Source organism: Balaenoptera physalus (assembly GCF_965194825.1).
Source record: "Balaenoptera physalus genome assembly, chromosome: 3".
Lineage (NCBI taxonomy): Eukaryota > Metazoa > Chordata > Mammalia > Artiodactyla > Balaenopteridae > Balaenoptera > Balaenoptera physalus.
This window is the reverse complement of record NC_138890.1, coordinates 162,808,975-162,836,567: the sequence shown is the minus strand read 5'-3', so window position 1 is coordinate 162,836,567 and position 27,593 is coordinate 162,808,975. Positions and strand designations below refer to the sequence as shown.

Here is a 27,593-nt window from a genome sequence, read left to right as displayed (position 1 = left end):
ATACGCAAATCAATCAATGCGATACACCATATTAACAAAATGAAGAATAAAAACCATATGATCATCTCAATAGATGCAGAAAAAGCTTTTGACAAAATTCAACACCCATTTATGATAAAAACTCTCCAGAAAGTGGGCATAGAGGGAACCTACCTCAACATAATAAAGGCCATATATGACAAACCCACAGCAAACATCATTCTCAATGGTGAAAAACTGAAAGCATTTCCTCTAAGATCACGAACAAGACAAGGATGTCCACTCTCCCCACTGTTATTCAACATAGTTTAGGAAGTCCTAGCCATGGCAATCAGAGAAGAAAAAGAAATAAAAGGAATACAAATTGGAAAAGAAGAAGTAAAACTGTCACTGTTTGCAGGTGACATGATACTATACATAGAGAATCCTAAAGATGTCACCAGAAAACTACTAGAGCTAACCAATGAATTTGTTAAAGTAGCAGGATACAAAATAAATACACAGAAATCTCTTGCATTCCTATACACTAATGATGAAAAATTGGAAAGAGAAATTAAGGAAACACTCCCATTTACCATTGCAACAAAAAGAATAAAATACCTAGGAATAAACCTACCTAGGGAGACAAAAGACCTGTATGCAGAAAACTATAAGATACTGATGAAAGAAATTAAAGATGATACCAACAGATGGAGAGATATACCATGTTCTTGGATTGGAAGAATCAATATTGTGAAAATGACTATACTACCCAAAGCAATCTACAGATTCAATGCAATCCCTATCAAATTACCAATGGCATTTTTTATGGAACTAGATCAAAAAATCTTAAAATTTTATGGAGACACAAAAGACCCCGAATAGCCAAAGCGGTCTTGAGGGAAAAAAATGGAGCTGGAGGAATCAGACTCCCTGACTTCAGACTATACTGTAAAGCTACAGTAATCAAGACAATAGGATGCTGGCACAAAAACAGAAACATAGATCAATGGAACAAGATAGAAAGCCCAGAGATAAACCCATGCACCTATGGTCAACTAATCTATGACAAAGGAGGCAAGGATATACAATGGAGAAAAGACAGTATCTTCAATAAGTGGTGCTGGGAAACTGGACAGCTACATGTAAAAGAATGAAATTAGAACACTCCCTAACACCATACACAAAAATAAACTCAAAATGGATTAGAGACCTAAATGTAAGACCGGACACTATAAAACTCTTAGAGGAAAACATAGGAAGAACACTCTATGACATAAATCACAGTAAGATCTTTTTTGATCCACCTCCTAGAGTAATGGAAATAAAAACAAAAATAAACAAATGGGACCTAATGAAACTTCAAAGCTTTTGCACAGCAAAGGAAACCATAAACAAGACGAAAAGGCAACCCTCAGAATAGGAGAAAATATTTGCAAATGAATCAACAGACAAAGGATTAATCTCCAAAATATATAAACAGCTCATGCAGCTCAACAGTAAAAAAACAAACAACCCAATCCAAAAATGGGCAGAAGACCTAAATAGATATTTCTCCAAAGAAGACATACAGATGACCAAGAAGCACATGAAAAGCTGCCCAACGTCACTAATTATTAGAGAAATGCAAATCAAAACTACAATGAGGTATCACGTCACACCAGTTAGAATGGGCATCGTCAGAAAATCTACAAACAACAAATGCTGGAGAGGGTGTGGAGAAAAGGGAACCCTCTTGCACTGTTGGTGGGAATGTAAATTGATACAGCCACTATGGAGAACAGTATGGAGGTTCCTTAAAGAACTAAAAATAGAATTACCATATGACCCAGCAATCCCACTACTGGGCATATACCCAGAGGAAACCATAATTCAAAAAGACACATGTACCCCAATGTTCATTGCAGCACTATTTACAATAGCCAGGTCATGGAAGCAACCTAAATGCCCACCAACAGATGAATGGATAAATAAGATGTGGTACATATATACAATGCAATATTACTCAGCCATAAAAAGGAATGAAATTGGGTCATTTGTTGAGACGTGGATGGATCTAGAGACTGTCATACAGAGTGAAGTAAGTCAGAAAGAGAAAAACAATTATCGTATATTAATGCATATATGTAGAACCTAGAAAAATGGTACAGATGAACCGGTTGCAGGGCAGAAATTGAGACACAGATGTAGAGAACAAACCTATGGACACCAAGAGGGGAAAGCGGCGGGGTGGTGTGGGTGGTGGTGTGATGAATTGGGTGATTGGGATTGACATGTATACAGTGATGTGTATAAAATTGATGACTAATAAGAACCTGCTGTATAAAAAAATAAATAAAATAAAATTCAAAAAAAAAAAAAAAAAAAAAAAGAGAGAGACCCAGAGAGCTCCTTCCCCCTTTTACCATGTAGAGACACAGCAGGAATATGGCCATGTATGAAACAGATACCAAATCTACCGGAGCCTTGACCTTGGACTTCTCAGCCTCCAGAACTGTGAGAAAAAAGTTTCTGTTGTTTATAAGCCACCCAATCTACCAAACAGACTAACCCATGTTTTTATACACATAATGATATTTATCATGGACTTACTTTTAATCTGTTTTTTGATTGTCTCAGAATTTATTCAATGGAATTAAAACATTTGAACTTCTCACATGTAATATTAATGGTACATCAAACATTACAATTATTAACAAATCCATACCATGTCAGTACTAAGGCACTTGATTTGCATAGAGACAGACAGAACAAAATCTGTTTTATTTGCATGAAGCACCTTACTTAGAACTGGAATTCATCCTCTTATTACCACCATCCATCCATGCTCGAGACTCGGCCTGTGTGCACGCCATCTTGTTTTGGGGGTGCGGCGGAGATAAACAAGAGCACATTGAGTGAGGATCGGTGCTTCACTCGGCAGTATACAGCCTCTAGGAGACGATACACATCGTTTTTTTAGAAGTTTGCTTTCTTCAATTATATGATTGTAAAACACTGAGCCCCAGCTCACATGGTCTTGGAGAATCTCGGGTAAACAACTTCACATTCTTTACTCTCAACCTGACGAACAACTGTGTAATTCTAAATTCCCATGAGGCCGTGGGTTTGACTTTCTTGGACTCTGCCCAGGGTCTGGAACTAGGTGGTTTCTTTATTTGATAAGTTCCCTGGCTAAAGTTTCAACGAGACTGGAATTATTCTTAGGGAAATGCTATCTCTTTATCTTAAGAAAGGTTCTTTGGACCAAATTTTCAGTGTTCTGGTTGATCGAAAGTATTAGGAGTGTTTGCTCTCAGAGAGTCTCATCCCTTATTGGTGGAAAATAAAAACAGTCTATCTGAACCATGAGAAGGATGACAGGATGTTCTATTCCAAAACCCCTTCATTTTTTTCAGATGGGGAAATGGAGGCCCAGAGAGGTTAATTGAAGTCATGCTTGCTGTGCACTTGGGGCAGGAACGGGATCCTTGGTATAGAGAATGAAACATGGTTCCTTAAACGTCCTTGCCTGGTTATAAATTACTCTTTAAGTCCCTGATTGTGTGCAGAGTCTGTGAACTTGGCTGAGTGTTACTGTTCACAAGTGTATCTTTTTACTTAAGGATTAGAAAGTGTGTGCTGACTTAGCACAGGTGAGCTTTGATCTTGGCCGAGGTCAATGTCGAAAATTGCATCTTTTATGCAAAAGGAACAGGAAAATCCAGTATGAGATTTCACATACATATTTATTCTCCTGATAAGCTTCCCATTTCCTAATGCTCTAGCTTTCACTTCCCCTGCAAATGGTTTGATTGTATGCACCTCTCCATCACGATTTTGGTTTCTCTGAAATGGGATAAGTAGTGGTCTAAGTCTCAGTCTGCCTCACTCAGTCATTCTCCCTCAGTCATTAGATATTTGGCTCTAGTCTATATTATCTATTCAGTTCTTAACACATAAATTTTTGTAGGTTACTTTTTTTTTCTGAGTTTTCCCCCTAAGTATAAGCTAAGCTACTAAAAGAAAACAGGCTTAGCTCAGTGTCTTTTACATCATTAATGCTAAATAACATTCCTGAAGCTACTTGAAAACCCAAATTTTATAGGGTGAGCTACTTAAAAGTGATTATGGAAAGGCGTGAATTTACTGTTTGGCAGAGATGAATTTCCACAGAATTGCACGGAGCCAAGTGTTCCTACATTTGCACAAGTTCATCTTTCCGGGGATTTCTGTGCACAGATCAGACCTCTACAAACATTTTTGTCATCCCTTTCTTGGTTCCTGTTCTCCTAGGACCAATTGTTTGAATCACCAGGTGCTTGACCATCTTCTTGTAGGGGCTAGTTTGAAAATTTCGAGCTATTCCCCTGTTCTTCTTAATGGACATGTGTGTTCTCAAAAGAAATGACCATGAATTGGCCAGTGTTCTGTGGACAATGTCCTCCAAAACTCTTGTATATTTACTGACAGATAATGGACTGTCATGGGGGTGGGAAACACTGCCCTTGGCTTGATTCCATCCCATCTATATGATATTATTGCTTGGCCACTAATTCTGTGCCCAGAGAAGGTTTTCTTTGTGGATATGCCTTTAAGACAGATAACAAAAAGGCTTAAAGCCACCAGGCAATTCCAGAAGGAGGGTAATTTCTTTGTTGGGCTTGTGTTGACATCTCTGTTCTCAAGGTTAATTACACATTTGGTTAATTGGTTTAATTAGTTAATTGGTTTGCTGAGCCTGCCTCCCTGGTGAGAATGACAAGACCCAGGGAACTGCCATTTCATGCATAGATATGCCCTTTCATTGCTTGCGGCTTATAACCAAGGCACACACACTGCTTGCTTAAAGAGTTTGTTTTGGGGGAATCTACTTCTTGTTCTCTGAAAGAGGTTTTCTTTTTCTTTAGGATACAAGTAGAGAAAAATGCCAGTTTACTGCCAATTGCAGAAAAGTCTGCTTTTCTTCAGCAAGGAGGGAGGTGGGAATGACAGGTCCCAGGAACAGGAGGCATGGTTGTGGGGAAGAGCTGTTGGCTGGAAGGTGATGAATATCAGCCTGAGATTTGGAGGCATTGTCTCCCCTCGGGCGGAAAAGACCAGAAAAAGAAAAGGGATTCAGTGTGTCAATCCTGAACGCTAACATTTTCCGAATAACCAATGAAAATTAATTCTTTCTAGATTGTTGGTGGAATCAAAGGAAACAGAGATATAGTTTTTTTTTTTTTTTTTGGCCTTGCCATGTGGCATGTGGGGTCCTAGTCCCCCAACCAGGGATCGAACCCACGCCCCCTGCAGTGGAAGCACAGAGTCTTAACCACTGGATTGCCAGGGAAGTCCCAGAAACATAGTTCTTAACCATAGATGGGTTTTACAGTTATAGACTGTCTAATCATTTCTAATCCTTCCTATTTTCAATTTGCCTAAAATCGTATTTTTCCCAAGATGATGTTATGGATGTTGAACAGATCATTAGCAGATCTTGTTTGGCATCCTAGGGGATCAAAGCTTGGAGAAGAAATGCTTGCTGAATTGCTGAATTGCCCTTTTTCCTTGATGAACTGCACTCACAGTGGAGTGAGTTGAGGCCTGGTCTAGCCATGCATATTCACTCACATGGTTCTGAGATATCTGGAAAGAACGTGGCTAAAGATTTTAAAGCTGGTCTATATCCCTTTGAGGAGCATAATTATCCATTTTAAGAATGGTGCTGTTTTGTCCTAAGCAACTCTAATTGTTGGGTTTCTCATTTCAATCTGCGGCATTAACAAATTGTAACCTCCCTTGTCAGACTCACCTCAGAATCTTCTTTCCTTTCCTCACAATTAGAGAGCTTTTTGTAATCCTTAATCAAACATTTCTTTGAGCAAGCTTAATTGCATCTCATGCCAGCTTTATTGACCAGTGTGGCTAATTGATCTTTTTTTCTTCCATCATATTGCTTTATGTGCTTTAAAGGCAATTATTGCTCTTTTCATTTCATTTTCTCTGAATTGCCAAATATTCCTTTTAAAATTATAGTTATTTTAAAAAAATCATAGAAGTCATATAACAGTAGTACTATTTGGCCTTTGTTTTTCCTTCTGAATCAGGCTTTCTATTGTTCCCTACAAATCATACTTCGAGTGACATTTTTCTTCAGATTTGAGGTTTGAAAACCAAACATGAGCCCAGCATCCCCTAAGCAGAGCAGAAGTCTGTGGCAGAAGTTCTCATGCTTTGTGCCACGTGGGGAACTCTTGTTCATACATCCCATTGTCAGAGGCCGTTTCCTCTTTTTTTTTAGGGAGGCTGGGGGGAGAAAGGCGGGTGGTAACACTGTCTCATTGATGACTCACGTTCCTGTGTCTATGAGCTTTGGGTGAATGCGGGTGGAACTCTCCAGAGCAGTGTTTTCACGGTGGGCAGCCTCACTTAACGGGTCTGATTCCTTCTGCTTTTTTATGCCTTTCTGCCAAATTCTGGCTAGGTGTTCACATAGCATCATACCCTTAGTGAGGAAACAGGAAATGAGAACAGAACTCCTTTAGACCAGACTTGGGGCAAGAAACAAAAAAGAAAGAAAAAAAGAAAACAACAGCAGCAACCAAAAAAAATCCCAGAGGGGAAAAGAGGGTGATTGAAGGCAGAGAAAGAAATGAGAGGCATAGGAACAACCTTGAGAAAAAGGCGAAAAGTATAGAATTGCATTTAAAAAATTAGCCTTGTTCTGGCTATTCCTGCCTTTGTGTAGATGGAAAGGAGACGGTTTGGTCTCCAACTCTAAAACGTTCTAGCTGTGGATCTGTGGGCCCGGACGTGTTCTGTGTGAAAGAGGTTTTAATCATCTGCTGACTGTTCCTGGCACCTTGGCAAAGGCTAGCTCAGTCAGCCCTGTGCATTAGGGTGGGCTCTGCGGAGGAGGAGGGGGAAGGAGAGAGGGAGGAGAGAGCAGCCCCAGAGAAGGATGAGGTGATCCTGCTGGGAGGCTCCCTCCAGGGAAGCCAGCAGCCTGGTGAGTCAGGGAAGTCCAGCCATGGGTCCCAGGAGAGTGGTCACAGACAGCAGGAGGCGATGAGGTGGTGGATGAGCTCCCCGGGGCCACAGGAAAGATGCAGGTATGTGGCTCAATTTCCTGGGGGCTGCACTTGATTTACTAAAACAGCTAGATGAGCAAGGCTTTCATGAGAATTAGCCAGTCGTCCCATATTGTATTTTTACCCTCTAAAATGATTAACTTGAGGTGTAACTATTGTTAGTCGTAACCTAATCACCTCTTCTGATGAGAGGATTTTTGTTTTCTTGCCTTTATCGAATATTAACGGAAGCTGTTAGTGTCAGCTATAAACTAACATTAAATATTTGCCTTGGAGGCCAGTAAAGTCAGAGATAAGACCGAAGCTGGGATCACACACGCCCCCGGTTTCGCCATCTGCAAAATGATGAAGGTGAGCTTAATCCAAACTGGCTGCCAGGACGCTTGTAGCACCTTCAGGTTTTCTTATCTTACAGGGGACGTGACCAGTCCTCTGCTCAGCGCTGGAGATACAACTTCGACTACTATGTCTGCCGGCGATAGAAATGATACAAACCACCGCTTACCTAGGCTTGCTATGCGCCAAACGCTGTTCTAAGTAACACCTAGTACACACACATTCAGTCATTTATCCTCCAAACTATGAGGAATGTTGTGTTATATTTTCACATTTTACAAATAAGGAGACAGACACAGAAAAGTTAAAACTGGGGGGAGGGGTAAATTAGGAATTTGGGGTTAACATATACATACTACTATATATAAAATAGATAAACAACAAGGACCTACTGTGTAGCACAGGGAACTATATTTAATATCTTGTAATAACCTATAATGAAAAAGAAGCTGAAGAAGAACATATATATACTCAGTTACCCATATACTTATATACATGTCTATATATAACTGATTCACTTTGCTGTACCCCTGAAACTTACACAACATTGTAAATTAACTATACTTCAATTTAAAAAAAGGTTAAAAAATAAGAAAGAAAAGTTAGAATTGCCCCTATGAGGTGGCAGGGCAGGAGCACAGGGTTGGGGGGATGACTAACCAGACAGAGTCACATCCTGCCTTCAGAAGCTGGCAGTCTAGTAAGGGCAGGGGCCACTAAACCCTCAACTGCAATGAAGTGCTATTGCCGGAGCAAATAAACACATAGCAGAGGCAACCAGCTGAATGTGAAGGTCGGGCAAGGCTGCCCAGGAAAAGTGTTACATGAGACGCGTCTGATGGCCGGGGGTGGGGGAGGGGTGGCCGGCAGAGTGCAGGGTAAACAGCCTGCTGAGAACAGATGTTGGAAGTCTAAGGATGAAAAGGAGCTGAATGTGGGTGGGATGTTAAGAACGAGCTGGGGGCGTGGTTTGAGGCTGAAGGCAGCAGCTGCATTGGGGAAGGCCCTTGAGTCGAATTTAAGAGTGGACTTCATCCCTATCATGAAAGCAGCCCATCATAAGGTGTGGCTATTGTGGGAGAATTGGATGGGGCTTCGATTAGAGGCTGAGATCTGAGAAGAAACTCTTTAGTAATAGGGATTAGGACTGGGGCAATGGCCGTGAGACTGGAGAGAAGATGGGTTTGAAAGCTGATGAAGAGGTAGGGCTGAGAGACTTAGTGGTTGACCGGAAGTCAAGGATTCAGGCCTGGGCAACTGGGTCACTGGAGGTGCCACGGGCTGAGGGAGAGAACAGGTCAGACCCTCTCTTTCCCTCCCCCGTAGCCCTTTCATGTCCTGTGTGGAAACTTCCAATGGAGACAGAAGACTGGTAGGCTTCTGGAATAAACAGCGGAGCCTGGGAAGACCTGGGAAGACCTGCTGCCTCGCCCAGGCCCTCTTTGTATGGGGGTGCTGCCCCCCAGCTGCATAATTGCTTGAGAGGCCACCTGTGTGACCCTCTCCAAAAAATGCTCTTGACTCACAGGAACCATCTTGCCTGGAGGTGCCTGGGCAGATACCCCAAGACCCCTGCCCACCAGACACACACTGGGGGCTGCCTACTGAACTGACAGGTGTGGTGATAGGAAGAGCCAGCCTCCTTACTTCAAGGTGGGACAATTGTGTGGTTTGATTGATGGTGCCGGGACCCCCTCACGCCATGGACCAGGCTGAGACTAGGCTTTCCTGAGACCACATCCTGTCTCCCCTCCTTCCTCTTCCTCGTCCCCCTTCTCTCTCTCTCTCTGTTATGGACTTAATTCTGTCCTCTCAAAATTCATATGTTGAAACCCTAAACCTCAGTACCTCAAAGTGGGACTGTATTTGGAGAGGGCCTTTAAAGAGGTAATGAAGTTAATGAGGCCGTTAGAGTGAGCCCTAATTCAATATGATTGGTGTCCTTATAAGAGGAGGAGACTGGGACACCCACGGGTCACCAGGGCTGTGCATGAACAGAGGGACGACCACGAGAAGAGGTAGCATGAGGGCAGTCATTGCAAGCAAGGGGAGAGGCCTCAGGAGGAACCAAGCCTGCCAACACCTTTTTTTAAAGTTTCAATTTTATTGGAGTATAGTTGATTTACAATGTTGTGTGAGTTTCAGGTGTACAGCAAAGTGATTCAGTTATACATATACATATATTCATTTTTTTTCAGATTCTTTTCTCATATAGCTTATCACAGAATACTGAGTGGAGTTCCCTGTGTTATATAGTAGGTCCTTGTTGGTTATCTACTTTATATATAGTAGTGCTTGTATGTTCATCCCAAGCTCCTAAATTATCCCTCCTCCCCCATGTTTCCCCTTTGGTAACCATAAGTTTGTTTTTGAAGTCTGTGAGTCTGTTTTTGTTTTGTAAATAAGATCATTTATATCATTTTTAAAAATTAGATTCCACATATGAGTGATATCATATTATATTTGTCCTTCTCTGTCTGACCCAATACACCTTGATCTTGGACTTCCAGCCTCCAGGCTTGTGAGAAAATAAACATCTGTTGTTTAAGCCACTGTGGTGCTTTGTTATAGCAGCTCTAGGAAACGCATACACTCACTTACCTATTTTTCCTGAAGAGCAGTCCCTCAATAATCCCCAAGCACTGGGACCCTGGTCTCAGGCTTGGCTTCTAGGGGACGTGACTCAGGACACCAAAGCGCTAAGGAAAAAATGTTGGGTTGTATTCCAAACGTGTCAGCCCTTTGTTGATTATTTTATTAACTTGTTAGAGGAGAGCGAATACCTGGGAAACAGAAAGGCTGACCAAGGGCTCCCAAGGTATGTCTGTTCTGGAGCTTGTCCAGGCTTTAGAGGAGGCGGGTCCCTGAGTTTCATCTAAGACTAGAGTCTCTCTCTTTTTCTCAGTTGCTCGGTCTTCCACGTCTTAAAAAAGTGTAAGGAAAAATAAGTTTCACTGTATAGGTAAATTTGTTTCTGGTTAAATGGGAAAGAAATGATTGAAGCCAATTTCAGTCTATTAGAAGGTAAACATCTTTTAAAATTTCTTGACACCAAATGCTTGTCTTTACCCTCTGGCTTTACCCTCTGGCTTTGTACATTGGAGAGACATGAAGGGACAAAGAGAGTTAGAAAATGATCTGGGATCAAATTCTGATTCAGCCAGTGTGGGATTCTGAACCCTTTACTACGCCCAGCCTCAGGTTGTTTTTTCGTTTTTGTTTAAAGAAACAAGCAAACAAACAGAAAAAAAGGAGTCCAAACCTCTCTAAGTCCCTTCTGCCTCTAGCATTCTAATGACTCTGACAGTGAATCTGGGGTATTTGGGATGAAGGCGTTGTTCCAGATGCCTGGTCATCCGACGAGAAGTCTCTCCTCTTTGTCTGCATGTGCAGTCACAACCCACCCTTCATTTTCACTTGTGAACTTCAACTCTTCTCACCTTTCTGTCCTCAATTCCCCTGGCTGCTTCTGCGTGTCAAATAAACCTCTCCAAATAGACCTGGAGTCTGGTTCGGCAGCATTTATTGAAAACCCATTATGTCCTGTTTACTTCTGCTGCAATCAGAGCCTGCACACTTCTGATACACACTAATGGGAAAGTTCTGGCCCAAGAGGAGTTGATTGTTCTGGTCCTGTCCTGTCCCATGATATCAAACATTCATCTGTGGAACACGTCCGAAAGCTTTTGTCCCCTAGTAGCTACGTGGTTAACCTTGACAGAGAGAAAAAGAGAGGGAGGGAGGGAGGGAGGGAGAGGGAGAGAGTTGGGGGAGGTGGGTGTTGATTTTATTAGCTTGGGACACTTTATGCTGTGTTTCTGAGGAACTGTCAAAATCCCCAAACTGTGCCTTCTAGGGCGCAGTTTATTTTCTTAAGCCTCTGCTGACAGGGAACTGACCAAGAGACCCAGGAGGTGCCTGAAACATGCAGGAATGAAAGGTGTTTTTGCTTTTGTCCAGCAGAGCGGGTTCCTCGTGCATCTCCAAAAACTGTCCAGTGACTCCCATTCAAAGCGGCTTGAGGCGTGACTCAAGAAAACTTATCAAAATGGGGCTTCCCTGGTGGCGCAGTGGTTAAGAATCCTCCTGCCAATGCAGGGGACACGGATTCGAGCCCTGGTCCGGGAGGATCCCACACGCTGCGGAGCAACTAAGCCCGTGTGCCACAACTACTGAGCCCACATGCCACAACTACTGAAGCCCACACACCTAGAGCCCGTGCTCCGCAACAAGAGAAGCCACCGCAATGAGAAGCATGTGCACCGCAACGAAGAGTAGCCCCCGCTCACCACAACTAGAGAAAGCCTGCGCGCAGCAGCGAAGACCCAACGTAGCCAAAAATAAAATAAATAAATAAATAACTTAAAAAAAAAGTGCATGAGATGAGCTCATTTTTTTTCAATGCACGATGACAACGGAGAAAGCAATTGTAGATTTTTTTACTTTATTATTTTATTTTATTATTATTATTTTTTCTTTTGGCCTCACCGCATGGCATGTGGGATCTTCGTTCCCCGACCAGGGATGGAACCTGCGGCCCCTGCACCGCAAGTGCAGAGTCTTAACCACTGGACCGCCAGGGAAGCTCCCAATTGCACATTTTTTTTAAAAGCAGAGCCTTGCCAGAGACCAGTGACTCCTAAAAAGTAAACTCCTTGAGGATGGCATCCGTGCCTCATTTATTTTTGTATTGTCACAGTATCGAACCCTACTTGGCACATTGGGTCATGAATAAATAAATAAAGCGATGAGTAACAAATATGGCCTCGAGGCTCGAAATCTGGTTCCTGCTCCAGCCGACAGAGCAATTTTAATCCTGCATCTTGAAACTGGCTGCAGGTTAAGTGCGACATGATATCACCTCTTAAACCAGCTCTGTGGGAAGCTCTGTCCTCTGTGACCTTGGTTCATTTTTCATATCATGTTCCGCCTTCACAAGTGATCCTGTACATTCCGTGGTAGGGCATTTATTGCTTGTCTCCCCTACTAGCATGTGAGCCCCAGACGGCACAAACTCTGTGCATCTTAATTGTAAGTGATCCTGCTGTCTAGGTAGTCTCAGGCTCATATAGTTGGACAGGAATAAATTTTTGTTGAATGAATGAATGTATAAGTGAATGCATGAACACAGAAGGTGTGTAAGTATCACCTGATTAAATATATATTCATTGAGAAAGTAATCTGTGCACTGTATCGTTTGAGACCCTATAAAAGAGCCAGACTTCATAAGCTTCTTGGAAAGAAGAAACAAACACCAGCAGCCTCTCTGACCTTCACTCTCCCATCTCATGAACTTGCACCCCTGACTCCACGGTCGGTAGGACTCGCCATCTACTCCTGCAGCCATGGATGTTCCTCTAGCATTGAACGTGGATTCACGCTTAAGATTCCACATGTATGAAGCTCTAAAAAATGTCAGATGAATCCCTGGCGACATAAATCACCACAGTGGTTGCCTCCTTGGTTCAGGAGGGGTTGGAATTGACTAGAAAGGAGCATGAGGGAACTTCTGGGGTGTTGAAAAATGTTTTAAACTTGCTTGGGGTGGTGGTTTACCTGTGTGTATACGATTGTCAGACAGACCCCGTTGAACCATGAAGATGTGTGCATTTCATGATATTTAAATTATGTCTCAATGCATTAATTAGTGGACAATGCATGAGATGAGATGATGTTTAGAGGATGATTTCTACCCAAGCACACGTGCTCCCTGTTAGATCTTAATCTGTCCCTGACCAGATTCCCGTGCCCTGTGGTCTCCCCACAATCCTAGCGCTGGGGCATGGGGCAGGTATGAGTGTGTTGGGGAGAGTTCTTAGAATCTGCTAAAACATCTTAGGTTGGTTCACATCACCAAAGTGGGCAGCATAAATGTTATTTGTCCAAAAAGGTAGGTTTGGCCCTTGCCTGAAGTTAAGGACTTTAATCGCTCAGGAAACAGGCCCAGATGAATCAAGCGATTTTTCCTAAAATCATACAATCAACCACAGGGAACTGGGTTTGAAACTCAGAACGGCTCCCTCACCCCACCCTATATCTGAGCCAGTTTTCTTTCCATCGTAGTGTGTGGAGCCGGAAAGTCGTTTCCTCGGTCCGACCTACGTTCTGATCCTTGATCTATCATGTTATTACCTCTATGAACTCAAAACGGTTTATACTTACTATCTCCATGCCTCAGTTTCCACATCTATAAAATGGGGACACAGTATTTACTTGGGGTTAGGACTAAATGAGATAATACCTATCAACTCCGGGTGCTTAGTAACTGCTGACCCCTCCTCCATCCGAACCTATTCATCACTAACTCTCCGTACTTCCTCCTCATACTCATGCCCTGGGTATGTTTATTCACAAGGTTATAACGTAGTGAATCAGTTCTTTAAATAAATATTTTTCTCCATGAGAATTAATAAGCCTAACTGTTTAAGTAGAGCTTAAAAAATTCCCTCAGCCTCTTTTCCCCCATCCCCAGCAAACTCTTGATCCAATAAGAACATGATAAACTACGGCCTATTGCAAAGAAACCAGATACTTTTTTTTTTTTTAAAGAAAATACGTGAAAAGGCAAAAACACTTGAATTTCTAGTAGACTTTCTATCCTCTTTGGCAAACCCTGTCACTTTTCTGTGCCCATTTAAGAACCCCTCAGGATAAAAATGGCTGTTTCTCTTGCAACATGGAGACCCCCTAGGAAGAAATAACTATTATTTCTCTATCTAAATACCTCGTAGGAAAATTGTGAGGTGCTGCAGCAGACCATCATGTGGTCCCTCAGCTGACCTTGAGGACGTTCCAATACTGAGAGTCTGTTATCTGAAGGGCCCAAAAGGGACCCCTGCTGCTTGGGTAATGATGCATTTATCGTGCCTTGTCCCATCGGCAGCCTCTTCTTGTCACTGCGTACCAGTCATGTCCCCTTTTCCTCCCCATTGAGTCCAACCTTGGCAACAGTTCTTCAGAGGGTTGACTAGGCAACTAGAAGCACAAATGGCAAAAAAAAAAAAAAAAACATGTCTTGTAGACTTTACAGAAGAAAGGCAAGCAGTCCAGAACGGAGTGATTGATATACCCAGTGCTCTTGCTTCCGACCGTGTGAGGCCCCGGTCAGGGAAGACTGGGCCCAGGGAGAAAACCATGTGGAGAGATTATTCCCAGCGTCCTCATAGCCTTGCCTGTGTCAGACCTGGCTGTAGATTTAGCCCACAGTGATCGAATTTCCTGCATAAAGCTGTGGCTTACGCGGTGTTCGGCATTCCTGTAGCAGGCACTACAGTGGCTGGTGCTTTTTATTTCACGATGGGCTCAGTAGCCTCTAAGAAATCACACACTGCACACAGGCACACCCCAAACAAACACACGCATCAAATCCCCACGAACGTCAGGCCACGCTGGAAAGTGAACTCCGACCTTTCTCACTTACAGGGACTGAACTTGATTGGGAAACTTGAACCTTCCCTTGGATATATCAGACACCAAAACTCTGTTCTTTCTGGGCTCATCTCTCAAACTATGCACCTCCAGGGGGTCTTCGTGGATTTATGTTAGTCATATGCTTATGCTTAAAAGAAAAATCACATCCTGTAGATTCTAGCTGAGATTCTCGGATTGGTCTTTAGCACAAACCATTCCTTTGAATCACATGGGAAGAGAATTTGGCTTAAGGGCTCTGTTTTTCTAGGAAGACCCAATAATTGTGGGGCTGTGCCTATTACAAACTGAGACGTGCTTTAGAAATTATATAGCCAAGATAATTTAATATATTTGTTTATTTCAAATAGCAAGGAACTGGTGTATGGCAAAGAGGTCAGGTCACGGACACTCGAAGGCAGACAAGGGCCTCAAACCTGGAACTCAGGGTTCTAGTTGGGTGACCTTTGCGCAAGCCACAGATTTTTTCTTTTCTTTTTTGGCTGTGCTGCTCAGCTTGTGGGATATGAATTCCCCGACCAGGGATCGAACCCGGGCCCACGGCTGTGAGAGCGCTGAGTTTTAAGCACTCAGGCCAGAGATTTTGCTTTTAGCAATCGTGCTTTTTAATCTGACGTGCTTTCCCAAAGCAAATCTGGGTGATGTTTCCCAGAAGGCCCCGCTGACTGCCTTAACTCACAGCCCATAAGATGGGGGCAGCTTTGGAAGCAAACTAACATCTCTCTGCTCCCTTCCACGCTGGGCTCATCCCAGGCCTCTGTTCCAACCCTCAAGCCTTTCTCTCTCTTGGCTTTGGAGGCAGAGCAACGCCGGACACACAGAAGGTACGAATTTTCTCACAAAGAAGGTGAATATGGGAGCAGGGACAGTTAATCCTAGTTCCATCCTAAAAAAGCTATAGGTGGAGGATATTCCACTTTGGTTCTCAATTTTATTTTCAAACTAAGAAAAAAAAAAATTTGATGGCAACTTCTTTCAATTGGCTTCACCAGAAAACTTTGGGACTGATGGCTAGCAAGAAATATGTACTCTGTTTCATGCATGTGCTTTGCAAATCTTTAACAGAATGTGGAGAGCTCTGTAAATCGAGCAATGAGTCGATAAATAATGGCAATTTCTAGCTTAGCTGGGTATTGTGTTTGAGCTCGGCTAGCTGTCATCAGTAGTCAAATAACAGAGGAATGGGACCTATATTTTAGGAGTGGCATCTCTGGAGAGAGGGCAACCCCAGGCAGGGTTAAGGATGAACCAGGCAAATCCTGAACATAAGAATATGCTTCCAAGTCTGCAAACCCCTTAAAAGCTTCCTCTTCCAGCATTCTAGGGACCTGGACTCTGAACCCTCTTCTCCTAAAGCTCTGGGTTACATCCCAGGAGCCATATGAGCCTTTCCTCCCAAACATTTGCTTTACAATCAAATGGACTAAAATCTATAAACAGGGGTGGGCGTGGGCACGGGGGGTATACTTGGGGAAATTCACTTTCTAGCAGGACAGAATTATCTTAAATAATGAACAGGGGGCCAGCGACTGTAGAACTCTTATTGAACCACAGCAATATGCTGAGCTCTATATGTTAATAATAAAATGGACAAAAATAAAGATGGTGCTTGGCTCTACTTCATTCACCAACTGGGAAATGAAAGCATGAACATGTTTCATAAGTGGCTGGCTCGTTTCCATCAGGTAGAATGCCAAATTTAAAAATAGGGAACCAAGCTTTGAAGCATATATCACAGAGTTCTTCCATAAATTCTGACTTTTCCAAAACTGTATAGTCACTCAAGTCTTGGTATTTGGAGGGGCCGCTGGGTTTTCTGTTTTCCCTTGTAAGATGTTTGTAAATTCCAAATGAAAGACTACTCTGCTGGTTTTTACTGTCGGGAATAAAAGAAGCCCCCCAGTGGTCAGAAAGTGCACAGACCAAACAACGCAAGCTGCATTACTTGTGCAAAATTTCAGGGTTTTAATTAGACTGACACTTAAGCCTCAAATCTACGAATGTTTTACCATTAGGAAAAGGATAACACGAATAAAAAAAGCAACGTTTTAATATACACTCTGAAAGAACAGAGCGCCTAAAAAGAAACAGGTTAAGTGTAATTTGTCTTTTAATGAAAGCAGAAAAACAATCATATTGTATAAGTTTCGTAACTGCCTCTCCCTGCTGTGACTTTACTGTGGTTTTTTAAAATTAGGTGTTGCATCATCCCATGATGGGCAGCATACAACTTGGCTCATTCAGGCCTTAAAACATACTTTGTGGATTTGGAAGGCAATAAACTCCTGTAACTGGAGCACAGGGGTCTGGGATCAGAATTGTTTGGGTTTGCAGAAAACCGGTAATTTCTCTCCTTGTGCCCCTTTGTTGATTTCTGGATTTAAGAAATGGACATTTGGTGCATGTCTCCTTTTTCACTGGGCTTCTGTGAAGCCCGTTCTTGGGTTTGCTACTGGAGCCACTATCCGCAGAGCCTGGCTTTGCCAAGAAACTCTTGCTTTTCCTAAAGACCTTGTCTTTCTGCATGCACTTAAAAAACAAAAAATGAAATAATTATAGGTTCATAGGAAACTGAAAACAAAATAAACAGGGAGAGCCCACGAACTCACCACCTAGCCTCCCCGTATGGTTACATCTTATATAACCACAGGACACTAGCAAAACCAGGAAACTGACATTGGTATAACCCATAGAGCTTTATTCAGCTTTCACCAGCTTTACATTCATTTGTGTGTGTGTATGTGTATGCATGTGTGTACATAAAGTTCAAAGCAATTTTATCGCATGTGTGTTTGTGTAACCACAACTATAGTTAGAATACAGAATTGTGCCATGACCGTCAGACTTTTTCATGCTACCCCTCGTACCCACACCCAATTTCTCCTCCACCAACTCCTACCCTGTGGCAACCACTAACCTGTACTCTGTCTCCATAATTCTGTTATTTTGAAAATGTTGTGTAAATGGAATCATACGATATGTCATCTTTTGGAGATGAACTTTTTTCACACAGCATACTTCCCTTGAGATCTATCCAAACTCTTGCATGTCTCAAGAGTTCATTCTCGTTCATTGCTGAGCTGTGTTCCATGGTGTGTCTACAACCCGCTTTGTTTAACCATTCACCCATCGAAGGACATGGGTTATTTCTGGGTTTTGGCTGTTATGAATAGAGTTGCTATGAACATTCTTGTACAGGCTTTTGCTCAATTACAAAATGCTGATGAATGAAATTAAAGAAAACCCAATAGCTCCCTTTGAAGGAGAAGCAACACAATTTCTTCAGCTGAAGGTCACATTCATTAATCTAACACTTAGTCTCTTTGAGGGCTCCTTATGGGAGGTTCCTTTTCATAGAAGTCCTCCTGGGTTCTGAGTTTAAATTCTTACCTCTTACTATATGGCAAGATAAAATATCATTAACTGGTGTGGCTTAAATGTTCATATATGGGCCGATGGCATATAGCTTCCATCCTTGCCATTGTCCCCAGCCCTGAAGTGTACTATTAGCATCAGTGATTTCCGAAGAACAGGTGTATCCTGGACCAACATAATCCAATATGGTGTTTGCTAACCACATGTGGCTATTGAGCCAGCAACATTCTTAATTGCGATGCGCTGTGAGTATGAGATACATACCAAGCTGAAGTCTTACTATGAAAGAAAGAATGTAAAATACGTCACTGATACATTTTTAGTATGGATTACGTGCTGAAATATTACTTTGGATATACTGGGTTAAACAAAGTATATTATTAAAATTCATTTTATTTCCTTCTTTTTATTTTCTCTAATGTGACTAGAAAATTTAATACTATCTATGTGGCTTGTATGATATGTCTGTTGGATAGTGATGTCGCCTGAGAAAATAAAGGTCTAGGACAGCTAAGTAACTTGCCTAAGGTCACACTGTGAACACTTTACGTGATGTCCTTTGTTTATGCTTGTTTTTATTCCAATGACTACTGATGGGCTGTGTGTCAATGTCATGATTTTGTGTTAAACTTGTGAAGGCAGGAAGAGATCCTTGTGATGGAACAGTCAGGGACTGTCCAAACCCTTTTGGATGATGGGCTTCATTTTGGGATGCCACTGATGCTTTCCTTTTGTGCCTCCTGGGTGCCACTGCCATACGGCAGCCTTGAGGAAACTTTGCTTTATATGTTCCACCCGGTACAGATATGTTTAAACTGCCTTCTACCTTCCATTTTTCTCCCATATCTTTCATTAGTCCTGAAACAGATACCAGATGCTGTGCTTTTAAACCCATTTCAGAATTAGTATTGTGCCCTAAACACGTCTGGCTAATATTGGCTAACATTTATTCGGTAATAATGCCCAACAGTGTACCATGAATTATACTATTTAGTCCTCACAACAACCCAATGAGGTCCATACTAGCTTGGTTCCATTTCATAGATGAGGAAACTGAGGCTTAGAGAGTTTAGATAAATTGCCCAAGATCCACAGGCAGAAAGAGTGTACCCCAAGATTCTAGTCTTTGCTCTCTATTGAATTCCTGCCCTTGACCCCTGTTATGTATTGCTCTATCAGTGAGAGTCTTGCTCTGAATGGAGGAATGAGTCCTCTATTCACAAGAGAAATTTTATTCAAAGACCAAGTACTCATATTCTAAAACATCCCTGTAAAACCCACAAAGCATAACTATATACTATACAGTAATCACACAACTCACACCACCTCGACGGTGCTAGAATCTGTGCTTGGTGCCTATGGACTTTCCTTTTCTTCAATTCAAGGTGTATTCTCTTCAGGGAAGGTTATCTGTGCCCGTACCCTCCCAGAACAGTAGCGAAGGGTTTTGCTGTGTGACTCCAAAGCCCTAAAGTTTCTTCAATCTTATCTGTACTTATGAGCTTATTTAAAATGATTTGTTTGTGTGGAATACTGGTGTCCATAATCCACCATTGGTGCAAAAGTCTTGACTATCCTGCTATATCCTGGGATGACCAAATATTAGAGCTGAAGGAAATGATTTCCTACTGTGCGGTCAGCAAATGTTTTCTGTAAAGCCCCAGATAGTAAATCTTTGAGACTTTGCAGGTCATACAGTCTTTGTTGCAACTGCTCAATTCTGCTACTGTGGAGTGAAAAGCAGCCATAGATAATACGTAGACAAATGGGCATAGCTGTGTTCCAATAAAACTTTATTTACAAAAACAGGGGCCATAGTTTGCTGACCCCTGTTCTAGTGAAATGCTTTCCTTTTCTAGTTGAGGGAAGAGGTCTGGATGGAGCAACTTAGTCAATTTCAACTGCTGGTTTGTTGCAGAGCAAGGTCTAGAAACCAGACTATCAGCATTTCTTCCTACTATATTATACTTGCTCATATTCATTTCCTTCCCCACCTCTTTAAAAAATTATGTAAATTTCAAACATTCAAAAAGATATAAGGAATAATATAAAAATGAGCTGCATACAACCATCACCATGAAAAAAATTACAAATATGGTTGAAGCTTCCTGTGTCCCCTTCCCAATCCCTACCTCCCAGGTAACCATTATCCTGACTTTGATGTTTGGAAAGCCCTTGCTAGTCCTCCTTCTGATATATATACAAATAAAATGACTTTAGAGAAACGCTTTTTTCCAAATAACAAAATGTTAGAAACCTAAATTATCAGTAGCAGAAAAAATGGGTAAATTACATTTGGTAAATGATCCAATTTTGTCTCCCTCAAATTCCTTATTAGAAAGGGATTATTTGTTTAAAAGAGAATTGGCAAGAAGATACACACAGAATATTTTTTTGAATCAAAAAGTCTACTTGTAAAGTTGTGGGACCGAATTTCCAGCTGAGTGACCTTGGGTATGTTATTCACCCTCTCTGTGCTTCAATCTGTAACATTGGAAAGAACAAGAGTACTCACCTCTTGGGGCTATAGAGAGGGTTAAAGGAGTTAAGATATGTAACATGCCTAGAGCAGTGCCTGGAATGCACTGTTAGCTCTTATTGCTTTTAACATCCATAATGTCAGGTTTCAACTTTTTTTTTAAAGCTTTTCTATTAGGAATGAAGATGATAGAAATATTCTGGCCAAAACTGCAGATGTTACTTACTTAGATGGAGTAACTAATTCTCTAGACTGAGAGCCAGCATAAATTTGGAAATGACTTTGATAAATCTGGAGGGTTGTTGAAGGAGATATTTGCTGAGGAGCATGAATTTAGTAAATAGCTATGAAAAGAGATAACATTAATTACAATCCACAGATAGACACTGAGTAGGGAATACAGCACTGGAAATATCTCAAGAGTGGGAACCCAGAGATCCAGCTGCAGGCTTCCTCATCGGGAGCGGGATGATCTCAGCGAAGTTCCAGAACCTCTCCAAGCCCATGTGCTTTTCTGTAAAATGTGCGTAATGACTGACCTACCACTTAGGGTGGTGACGGACGAGCCATTAGCAAGGGGCAACAAAGTTAGATGCCACTATCACTGCTGCTGTTGTTGAGATTATTACAGAGACACGTTTAGAGGCAAAATGGCCTGGGTAGAGTGGACTCAGTTTACGAAATAAATATTCCTCAGAAATGCTATAGTTCTATGGAAGAAAGCCACCATGGTACTGAGACGCCAGAAGTAAAACAGGAAAGGTTTAGGGAATCCTTTTTTGTGTGTTCTTTCTTTAAGTGTTTCACCTTAGTCCAAACTTTGCTAGAAAACACTTTTTTTGTTGTTTGTTTGTTTCTCCTGTTAAAAAAGGATGTGAAGACACCAGAGACACTAAAATGCTGTAAAGGGTACAGTTAGTTCTGTGAGAAAAGGTCCAGGGGTTTGGGGTTGTTTGGCCCAGAGAAAAGCAGGCTGAGGGAGGCTTAATGATGATCTTTACATAAATGCAAGATCTTAACATGGGGAATGTGTGCCCGTTTTTTGTCAGATTTGTGGAGAATCAAATTAGTGAACGTGAACTTAAATTAAAGAGGAGGGATTTCACATCCATAACTGTGATCAAAAGTCACAGCCACCAACTCTTGCAGGGAACTGCCAAGAGAGAACCGGGAGTTGGCCTCCAGAGGTTGGAAGAAAAGCAAAAACAAAAGTATGCCATTAAGATGCTCTTTCGAAACTCTCTTCCAGGCCAGTAAGTCTGCCGTTCTTTGGATCTCACTCCAGGCAAGGAATGTCAAAACTATTTTCTTATTTTCAGCGCAAACAAACTGGTATTTTCTCACTGATATCTGGGATGTTTATCAAGTCCATCTGTTCCCAAAGCCACTTTCTCCCGGCCCTTGTTCCTCTGGCTCCATCATAAGGCTGGACTTCTGGTTAAATCTGCCCCTGCATGTTTATCCCTATTTTTCTTCCTTTTACCTCTTTTCTGTCCTCCTGGTACTCATCCTCCTATCTCCTCTCAAAGTCGCCTGTCTCCTTCCTCCATTCTCTAAATTCTCTGAGTTGCGTGTCTTTGCTTTTTCTTTTATTATGTCTATTTCCAGGATTTAGAATCAAGAAGTGACTTGACAGCATGCTGTCACATGCATTTACATTTTGTAATACAAATGCATGCATTCCTGAGAAGCATTTCCAAGGTATATTTTCTATCTATGAAAATGTACAGGTTTAGCCCTTTCATTAAAATATAATTAAAGTTCATTCTAAACTTATAACACTTGTAAGTATAGCATAGTGTGGTACGGTAAGATATATGTGAGCGTTTGGCAACCACTGCCATGGGTCAGATCTGACCCCCTTCTTGTTTTTGTACCATCTGTGGGCAAAGAATGCCTTTTACATTTTTTAAATGTTTGCAGAAAGCACCAAGTAGGAAGCAACATTTACAGTTGTACCTTCAGTTCTCTTGCACTTTAAAGTGATGACACCATGTGGCAAAAGCAGAGAAAAAGCATATAAAGGTGTGCAAGGAGGGAAGTCCTGCCTCATTTCTGACAAGAAATTAATATGTCCAGGACTGAAATTCACATACAGGAAGATTAAGCGATAGTTCTCACAATATGGTCATACGAATTTAATGAAGTGCTTTCCTATGACATATATGCTCTGTGTGTGTGTGTGTGTCCATATTATAATGCAGGATATATAAACATGTGCTTTTTATACTATGGCTTACAGAACCATACAGTGGACCAGGAGATTTGCGTCTCAAGACCCAAAGAGATTTTGTTACGATCTCTTCTCTCATCTTATACGTTAGTACATCAAGCCATAATCTGTTTCCAAGACAACAGTTCTGTTGAGTTAAACAAACATTTCTTGAGCTCCCATTAGGTGCCAGACACAGTGTTGGGTGCTGAGGATGCAAAAAGTGTAGCCTGGTTCCTGGTCTTTGGAGATGGCAGTGAATGAACTCGTGGAAATTATATCTTCTAAAGTCTCAAGCCTGCACTTCTCAGCCTCTGTTCAACTCATTGACTAGGATCCCTTGAATCTCTGTCCTTTTGTTTCCCCAATGTCTATTTCCCCCTCATATCCTGCTTTCTACTTCCCAACCTGCTGGGTGAGTCTGAAGGTCAAATGGCTTAGGAACGTGGCTTTCAATTTCACCTGCTGATTCTGGGCTTTCTGAACCCAGGTGACTTGGCAGGGGCCCTGAGCAGCAGCTGTGGCCTTTCCAGCCCACCTTTGCCCTAGTTTCTCTCTAGATGAAATCTCCGCGCCCCCGTCAAGTACCAGCAACCCCCCTTGGTCACAAGAGCCCACCCATTTTCTCTCATCAGTCATGGGCATGCTTCTATGATTCTTCCTCTTCTCTTCTGCTCATCAATTTTTCTCTCCACCGGCCCATTTTACCAGCATATTTGGCTACACCCACCCTACAAGCCATCACCTCACTTCTATTTTCATTTACAGCAAAAGTTCTCCTAATGTTTGTTTCATCTCTCTGTCTTCAATCTCTCTCCTACCCTTTACTCTAGAAGATTCACTAGCTAGGTCTTTGCTCCACCCTCCACCGTGACTTCCCTGGTTAAGGTCCTTAATCACCTCCCCACTCCTAGATCCCAGGTTAATACTCAGTTCTCATCTACTTTACCTATTAGCAGCATTTGATACAGTTCCGCCTCTTCTCCAAGGCTTTCTTCCTTTGACTTCCAGAACATTTACTCTCTTCATTTTCCTCCCTGCTCAGCCTCCATTGCTCGTTTCATCTTTCCTCTCTGACCTGTTGGATTGGAGGCACAAGGAGCCGCATCCTTGAACCTCACCTCTCCTCTCCCTGTATCACTCACTTGGTGATGTCATCTAGTTTTATGACCTTAGGTACCATCTATACGCTGATGACTCCCAGATTAAAACCTTCAGCCTCGACTGCTCTCCTCAACCCCAGACTCGCATCTTCAAGGGTCTACTTAATATCTCCATGTGAATGCCTAACTGATCTCTCAAATTTAAGGTATTTAAAACTGAATTTCTAGGCTTCCCTAAAAGCCGCTTTACCCACAGTCCTGCCCAAGTCTGTTGATGACTCTGTCTGCCGTCCAGTTGCTCAGGCTAACAACCTTGGAGCCAGACTCCTCTTTCTCTCACTCTGCTATCCAAAGGAAAGCCTTTGTCTGTGTCCAATCAAGAAAATGGGCAGCCACTAGGGAGAACAGTATGAAGATGCCTCAAAGAACTAAAAATAGAGTTGTCACATGATCCAGCAATCCCACTCCTGGACATATATCCAGACAAAACTATAATTCAAAAAGATACATGCACCCCTATGGTCATAGCAGCACTATTCACAATAGCCAAGCTATGGAAACACCTAAATGGCCATTGACAGGTGAATGGATAAATAAGATGTGAGATACACACACACACACAATGGAATATTACTCAGCCATAAAAAAGAATGCAATAATACCATTTGCAGCTACACGGATAGACCTAGAGATTATCATACTAAGCGAAGTAAGTCAGAAAGAGAAAGACAAATACCATATGATATCAGTTATATGTGGAATCTAAAATATGACACAAATGAACCTATCTATGAAATAGAAACAGACTCACTGACACAGAGAACAGACTTGTGTTTGCCAAGGGAGAGAGGGGTAGGGGAAGGTTGGATTGGGAGTTTGGGACTAGCAGAGGCAAATTATTATATATAGAATGGATAAACAGCAAGGTACTATTATATAGCATAGGGAACTATATTCAATATCCTGTAATAAACCGTAACAGAAAAGAAAAAAAGGGGGGGGCACCATTTTCTGCACACAAAGGCTCTGCCTGCTTAGTGCATAGAGTGGGATCCTTTAGAAGTTTGTCTGTGCAGAAGCCGTGAATGAAAGCTAGCAGCAGGACTACTTCTATTTAGAAAGAGAAATATAGCAGTAATGGGTTCACTAACTTGCCCAGAGTCAAGGGCAACTTAATGGTTCTAACCATAGCTTCTAAACATTCTCAGCCCTGCTGCTTCTTCTTGTGTTTAAACTAGCAATTTGATACTGTGGTAGATTGTAAAAGTGGCCACCAAATTTGTCCCTCCCTGCATCTGTGCCCTTGCAATGTGGTAGTGATGACCCTCCCTTCAAGAGAGGGAGTTTGTTCCTCCATCTCTTGAATCTCGGCTGAACTTGTGACTTGCCTTGATCAACAGTATGCAGTGGAAGTCATCTGTCTCTCTCTCTCTTCCTATGCCAGCCTGGGCTACCCACCTGCAAGATGAGAGGCCTTGTGGGAGACAGTGCCCCAGGCAACAGCCAGCCAACTGCCAGACATGTGATAAAGCCAGCAGGGAAGAGCCAGTCGCCAGAGGACACACCAACTGATCTCAAAACAGCAGCTCATCACAGATACGTGAGTGAGTGCAGCAGAGAACACAGAAGAATCACCCAGCTGAGCCCAAACCAAATTACTGACCCACACCGCTGTGAGCTAAATAAAGAACTGAGATTGGATGAAAATTATCGAGAATTTTTAGGTGGCAAAAACTTAACTGAAAACAGATAACCGCCTTTAATTGATTTCTCTTTAATTTGCCTAACTAGATTAAAAATTTTTTCAATGCAACAACCTGTGTGTAAGTTACCTTGTTTTATAATTTGAACTTGAAGTCCTTGACCTTTTTAAATACTGTGACTCATGAATCTCACTGATGGGGGCAGGCTTTGTTGTTGTTTTACTGCATTTCTCTTAGGAACCACATCTAGTTTCAAAAAGGCTTATATTTTAAGGCCCCAAAGCAAAGGAACTACAAAAGTCAACTCTTGAAATCTTCAAACCCTTGAATAGACATTGTGACATCTGGTTTCTTGAAGTCTTCTAATGAATCTCAGCTCCAAATGCAGAGAAAAACTCAAAGCCACAAGAAAGAAGGAAAAGACTTTAGTCTGAAGGGCCTCACCTACTACCTGTGCAAAGATGTTACCTTAGAAATGGTTAAGTAGTTTAAAATTAAAGGTCATTTCCTCTCATTCATCTAAAGAGAAATTATTCTAAACATTTTCCATGTATTTTGGACAATAATAAAAAGGAGCATTTTTAGGGTATTGTTCCCTATGCCAGGAAGAAAGTGAGAGTCATCTTTCTATCAGGTAGCAGTAATGATGGACATGAGTGCCTCATTTATGTTATGAAATTTACAATAAATGAATAAGTTTGAATATCGTAATTGCATCTCCCAAATGGCATGGGCAAAAGCCATTAAGGGTGCCAGGAAATTTGGGGGAGGGAACAAGTTTCTTTCAGGAATAAAGCCCCAAAACAAAAAACAGCTGTTTTTAAACATTTGACGTGCAGAAAGACGAATTCCACCCTAACCATTGTTTCACAAAGTGCAAGAATGTCCCGAAGGGTTCTTTTCACTATAAATGCTTTTGCCCCCGTTATGAAATCCTACTATCAGCTTATAAAGTCTGCTTTTAATTTTCATCAAACCTGGAGGCAAAGATGAAAAATATGTCACCCTCTTCTTTTGAATTTTAAAATTTATTTATTTTGGCCAGTGTGGAGAATATTTCCACATAGACAGTATTTCCTCTATTTGTCGTAAAACAACATGAACTGTGTTTTGAAATGCCAACCAAAAAACCAGTTTCACGAGAAACACATGAGATACTTATGCTGATCTATTGCATGTTAATGTGGGGACTGCAATAGCTGTGTGTGTGTGTGTGTGTGTGTGTGTGTGTGTATCGTCTTTTAATAAATAGCCTTCCATTGAAAAAACACATTTTAATGCTGACACTTTAACAAGGGAACTGAACACAGTCTTACAGCGAATTAGAGCAAGAGTCCATGAAATCCTTAAGCGTAAACTGTCGGATTAGCAAACTAATTTATGAGATGCTCGTTTTTTCCTCATTTTTGCTCTTTAGGTAAATGTTCTTCTAATCCTTATTTTAAGTCGTCTTATTCTTTTGACTGTATGAGTTAGGACTAATGACTTATCACTAAACCTGACCCCCAGGGAATTCTTTATAGACACATCTTGGTGATAAGATTATTTTAACAGACATCAGTGGAAATTGTGTTCCACATCTGAGTGGAAATAAAATGAAAATTATTCTCAGTCTACGTGTGTTTATGTCTTTTTGGCTAACGGCTGCCTGCCAAAAGGCTGTGGTCAGTATACGTAAGATACTACTTAGTCAAAGTAATGAGCACCGCTTGGTACCCCGATTTTAATTTCTCACAGTTCAGATGAGTTAAAATAAGCAGGTGACAGAATGCTTGCAACATGTACCGCATCATGACCTAAGGATTGTGCGACATACATTCATAACTTAGAATGACGCCTTCCCTCTTTGGGAGAAAGCCCCGGGAGCACAGGGTCAAGGGCCCCCCCTTTGACCCATGACCAATGCCTGCAGCAGATCTGTGCAGGAATCTGCTGTGGCTGGCG

At 41.8% G+C, this 27,593-nt stretch overlaps 2 long non-coding RNA genes across 2 annotated transcripts in view; one reads left to right on the top strand and one right to left on the bottom strand.

Annotated features, from left to right (window-relative positions):
* Positions 1 to 27,593, bottom strand: part of LOC309656906 — an 88,467-nt gene that overhangs the window by 22,761 nt on the left and 38,113 nt on the right. The window lies entirely within an intron of this gene.
* Positions 502 to 27,463, top strand: LOC309658012. The gene is made up of 3 exons (XR_014261997.1): positions 502 to 7,034; positions 11,313 to 15,601; positions 25,391 to 27,463. It is a non-coding gene; the product is annotated as an uncharacterized lncRNA (long non-coding RNA).